The sequence below is a fragment of the Leopardus geoffroyi genome, chromosome A3, assembly GCF_018350155.1.
Source record: "Leopardus geoffroyi isolate Oge1 chromosome A3, O.geoffroyi_Oge1_pat1.0, whole genome shotgun sequence".
Taxonomy (NCBI): domain Eukaryota; kingdom Metazoa; phylum Chordata; class Mammalia; order Carnivora; family Felidae; genus Leopardus; species Leopardus geoffroyi.
The window spans coordinates 21366879-21372108 of NC_059336.1; positions in this window are offsets into that span (position 1 = coordinate 21366879).

Genomic DNA, 5230 nt, shown 5'->3' on the forward strand with positions numbered 1-5230 from the left:
GGGAAACGGAGAACGGAGCCCTAGATTCTTTAGTGGCCTCGGGTGGGAAATCATTTTCTTCTGGCCCATAAAACAGTTGTCTGTTCTGCTGTGTTTTACTACCAGTGTTCCCGTGCGGGCTGGGAGAAGCAGGCCCAGGCGGATGTGCCGGGGCGGGGGGTGGGATTTATGCACCAGACTCCAGTGGAAATCCTCAGGATGCCTTTACAGATCCCTTGGTCACACGGGCCATGTGCACCGCCCCTCCTCCCTCCCCCCCCAAATCCAGTTAGTTCAAGGGGGATGTCAAGTCTGTAGTTAGAGGATAGGCCAGAGTCTCAGGAGAGGTCTGGACTCGAGACATATACAGAAGGGTCGTTGCAACAGATGATCTTCCGGCTCTGGAGGCTGAAACCCCCTTCCTGCCTATACTAACCAGAGTGGATTCTGGAGTTTGTAGTTGGGAAGTCTGACAAATACAGAGTTTGCAGTGCCCACAAAGCAGAGCTCAGGAGGAGTCAGCTGGCAGCAGGAGTGGGGGCCCCCAGGCCCCGCCAAGCCACAGAAAACAGATATCAAGTGTCTGAGGCCAGCAATGTGTCTCGTGGCCAAAGGAGCCGGAGAACAGAAGATCCTCTGTGAAGTTAGAGGTAGGCTACAGTCCCCAAGACCACCCTCACTTCTGACACCCATCGCAAGTTTGAGGGTCCCCAAGACCACCCGTAAGTTCCATGATTTGCTAGAAGGACTCATAGAACTCGCAGGAAGCTGTGCATCTCAAGGTGACAGTTTGTTAAAAACAAAAGATACCAGTTACAATCAGCCAAGGCAAGAGGTTCGGAGGGCAGAGCCCAGGAAAGTTCCAAACACAGTGCTTCCGGTTGACCTCTCCTTGCGGATTTGCGAAGGCCTTACTCCCCCTCCCTGCCCCCTACCTCCCCTCCCCCCATCAATGTATAACAATGTGCACAGAGTGTTGCCAACCAGGAGGCTCACCCAAGCATTGTTGTCCAGAGCCCTGTTGTCCAGGGTTTCATCTGTGGGCACTGGTTGACCGCCCCGCCCTCCCGCCCCATGTCAATGACTGTAGTCTCCAGCCCCTTGGGGGCTCCAGACGATGCCACGGGACCCAAAGCCCCCAGCATAGATCACACTGGAAGACACGCCCAATGCCCCCAGATGGAGCAAGACTTCCGAAGGGCTTAGAGGTTACCTCCTGGCCTGAGGGCGAATATCAGACCTCTCTCTGAGCAAGGCTGAATCATTTACTACCAACGCCCCCTCCCTCTCCACTGCCATGATTCCGTGGGCGCTCAGGCCCCACCTCAGGAGAAGGGGAGAGTGTGTGAGAGGAGAGACCACGAGCGAATACTCAATTGCTGGATCATGGAAGAGTCTCTTCCAATTATCGGATCCCATTTCTGGATATTGATTTCACAGATGTATCTGCACATATACATGAGTGGATGTGTGAAGAGAAGTGATGGATGGCCCGAGCTCTTCACTGAAGCCCTATTTATTGTCAAGAGCTCGGCGGAGCTGGAGAGGGAGCTGGCCTGCCGTGTGCCTGGGTAGTGGATTAAAGCGACAACGAGCCCACATGAAAGTAACGGTGGTCTTCAGTCATTCACTCTGATCGTCGAAGCAAGAGGCTCACACCAGAGAAAGCACCGCCACCCCCCTGTTCCCTTTCCACCGTGGGTTGGAATGCAGAGGGGTCAGTGTAGACGTGGGGACTGTCTCACTGGAGAGGAAGACCCACACTGAAGCCTCTGGCTGTTTTATGGACCCTGGGCCAGGGGAGAGAGGGCCAGGGGGGTAGGCTGGAGGTAGAAAGTCCTGAGTCCTGAGTACTGAGTCTTTAGTGGCCCCGGGGTTGGGGGGGGAATCTTGTCTGCCAGGCATCTCCCTTCTCTCCCTGTGTGGCAGGGGTGAAAAGGAAGAAGAAGGACATCTAGAGAAGCCCTCTGATGAAGGTCTTAGATGGAGACACTTAGGACCGCAGGCGGCTGGGCTAGGAACGCAGGTTATGTTAAGAGCGGGATGGGCTGCCACTCGCAGGCTGTTCACCAGGTCTGGTGCGGGGAGGCCAGCCTTCCTCCCTGAGGCCTGTCAGGGAAAGGCTTTCTAACTGCCCATGGTCCGGCCTCAGAAAGCACATGTATGTTTTTGGCGAAAATGCCAGAATTTGGTTACAATGAGGAGGTGGACGGACTCCTTACTGATAAAAGCAAAGTATTAGAAACAAACTAAGAACCCATCAGTAGGGGATTGGTTAAAGACGTTGTGGTAGATCCCCGCCAGGAAATCCTATGCGTCTTTCAGAAAGAGGGAGTCGTGGAGCACCTGAGTGTCTCTGTTGGTTAAAGGGCCGATTCTTGATTTCAGCTTGGGTCGTGATCTCGCGGTTCATGGGTTCGAGCCCCACGTCAGGCTCCCCCGCCGGTGGCATGGAGCCTGCTTGGGATTTCTCCCTCTCTCTGTGCTCCTCTCTCCCTTGTGCTATCTCTGTCTCTCTCACAAGACATAAACTTAAAAATAATAAAAGAAAGAGGAAGTTGTCTTGTACATTCACAAGCACGGAACTCTGCGTAGCTGTAAGGAGGGGTGGTGGGGAAGTCAGGGGAGAGCAGAGAAGAAGCAAGAACTCGTAGCCAAGAGGAGAGTCTCCAGGGTGCATCTTAGGTGTGCGGATGAGGTCCATGGTGCAACGAGACTGTGGTCTCGGGGTGGTTCTTTGACGGCTCAGAGTTTTGATCATTAATAGCAGAATGTCCTGTCCCGAAGCCAGCGCGTCTATACACGTCTGAGTTGAACAGTTATATATCCACAGTAGATTTCAGGGTGTTGGAACCCACTATGGGCCAGCTGTGGTTTGCCCTGCACCTATCCCAGCAAGGTGCGATGACACCCTGTTACAAAATGAATGTGTTCAGTCTCACTGGGCAAGAATAGCCTTTCCCTGCTTTGGGAATCACAAATATCTTGTTCTTTTACAAGTAAGTGTTCTTCCCCTGTCTCATAGCAAAACGGTTGCCCCACATTCATCAAGGACTTGCCTGGGCTTCCCTGAGTCTTTTCTTGGAGCCGTCCCCTGGGATGTGCTGGAATGTCCTAGAGTGTTCAGAATGCAGGCTTGCTTGCAAACTAGGCTGAGTGTCTTAAACACGTGCATAGGAGAACAACCCACAACTTTTCCAGGCATGGTAGCAAACCGCTTTCTAGCATGTCCAGGGTTTTAAAGCTGGTGAGCTCCCACCCCATTGTAGGACCATATCAGTGCCCCACCCATCTTCCCACAGCCATGGACACCGACCCCATTTCTGCTTGCTGGCACTTGTATTTCTTTGCCTGAGAGGTTCCTATGGCTGCCAGAACCTTCTCTGCCAAGACTAGAAGAACTAGGGGACTAATGTCCACCAGGAGCTCCCCTCAACCAGCGAGTGACGGGAGATGGTGTATAAATATTCACGCTCCCTTGGCCCTTGGGTGTATACTCTGAGGAGTGTTCTGTGCTGGCTTCCAGAGTTTCCCCGGTGGGATTACGCTGTGGTCACCGTTGGTTTGATCACATACCCTTTCTAGGCTGCTTTCCCTTCCCCATCCCATTTTCTCTCCTCCTGGAACTTCTTCCAAAGAAACTACTTGTACTCACGTGCTTGTGTCAGGGTCTGCTTCTGAGGAGCCCAAAGCAAGATGGCGGATAGTCACACTGGCCATTTACCAGGACCTAGTATGACCCCCGCACCCCCAAGGGCTTGACGTGAACTCATGGAGTCCCTCGTCACCTGGCAAGGAGGGATTCCCAGACGCAGTCGACAGGTGGGGAAACAGAGTCAGACAGGCTTTGCCCGGGGGCCCAAAGCAAGTAACCTGAGTCAGGCTTCCACAGAACCCGAGGCAACACTCTTGCAAGTGGGGACTGGAACTGGGTCAGTTGCTGCCTCTACTTCCCTCACGCTGAGCCTGCGAGGAGGAGATGATCGGTAATCACGTCCAGCCAAGAAACGTCGAATCCCCACTACAGCTAAATAAATCCTTTTACGTGGGTTACCTAATATGACCATTATAACCGCCCCATGAAGTGGCTACTGTTATTATTATCCTTATTTGATTTATTGATTTATTTATTATTAAAAATTTTTTTTTTAACATTTATTCATTTTTCAGAGACTTTCTCGAGAGAGACAGAGCATGAGCGGGGAAGGGGCAGAGAAAGAGGGAGACGCAGAATCTGAAACAGGCTCCAGGCTCTGAGCTGTCAGCACAGAGCCCGGCGTGGGGCTCGAACTCACAGACTGCGAGATCCGGACCTGAGCTGAAGTCGGACGCTCAGCTGACTGAGCCACCCAGGCACCCCAATCCTTATTTTATAGATGAGGATCCCGAGGCAGGGGGAAGGGACCTGACCGAGGCCACGTGGCTAGGAATAGACAAAGCCCAGGTCTGTCACCTGTGCAGCATAGGGATGGGTGATGCAGGCAGACAAGTGAACAAAAGGAAAGAGGAGGGGGCACGTGAGGCCATGGCCCACCCTGCCAGCAGCTGGGTGACAGAGCGTTGCCCCATCTCGGAACGCAGCTCTGTCACACACAGGGTAAATGGGTCTATTCTCTGTGAATTATCTCTTAGCCGGCAGCTCCATCCATCTGCTCATTAACCCAATAAAAAAAAAATATCAAACGAGCCTTCTGATTCCCAGTCCCCGGGGGCCCAACTACATAACTTGGAAATGACTCTTTAGTAAGTCTGATCAAGGGCTGGTTGTTCAGTGATTAGAAATCATGGCCTCTTCCTCCAGGCTGGGGGCTCGTAAACAACAGTTGGATGAGCTTTTTATTGGGGTCGGACCGAAAACCTAGAGGGATCCATTTCTTCCTAATTTACACCCATTTCAGTGGGGAGAACAGCGGGAGGCTGAGGGTTTGCTCTGGGAGACCCAGCGGCTCCCTCGGCTGCAGCAGGCAGGAAGTGAGGACGGGAGCACATATTGAGGTGCGCCCATGAGCTGCCCAAGCACGGTGATAGACAAAGTGCCTTACAGACCGGGCGTCATTACCAGGTCCAGGGCTTAGTGGGGAGCAGAACCCCTTGTTTCCTCCTTGAACTTCCCACAGTAGCAGCCAGTGAGAAAGGGGAATGTGGTCAGGGTTGAGCCTTGGAGAACAAGGATGGGGCTGACCATCCAAAGACCCCTCAGTCAAAAGATGGTGGGTGGTAGGGAGGTTCAGCGAGAGTACCAAGTGGTTCC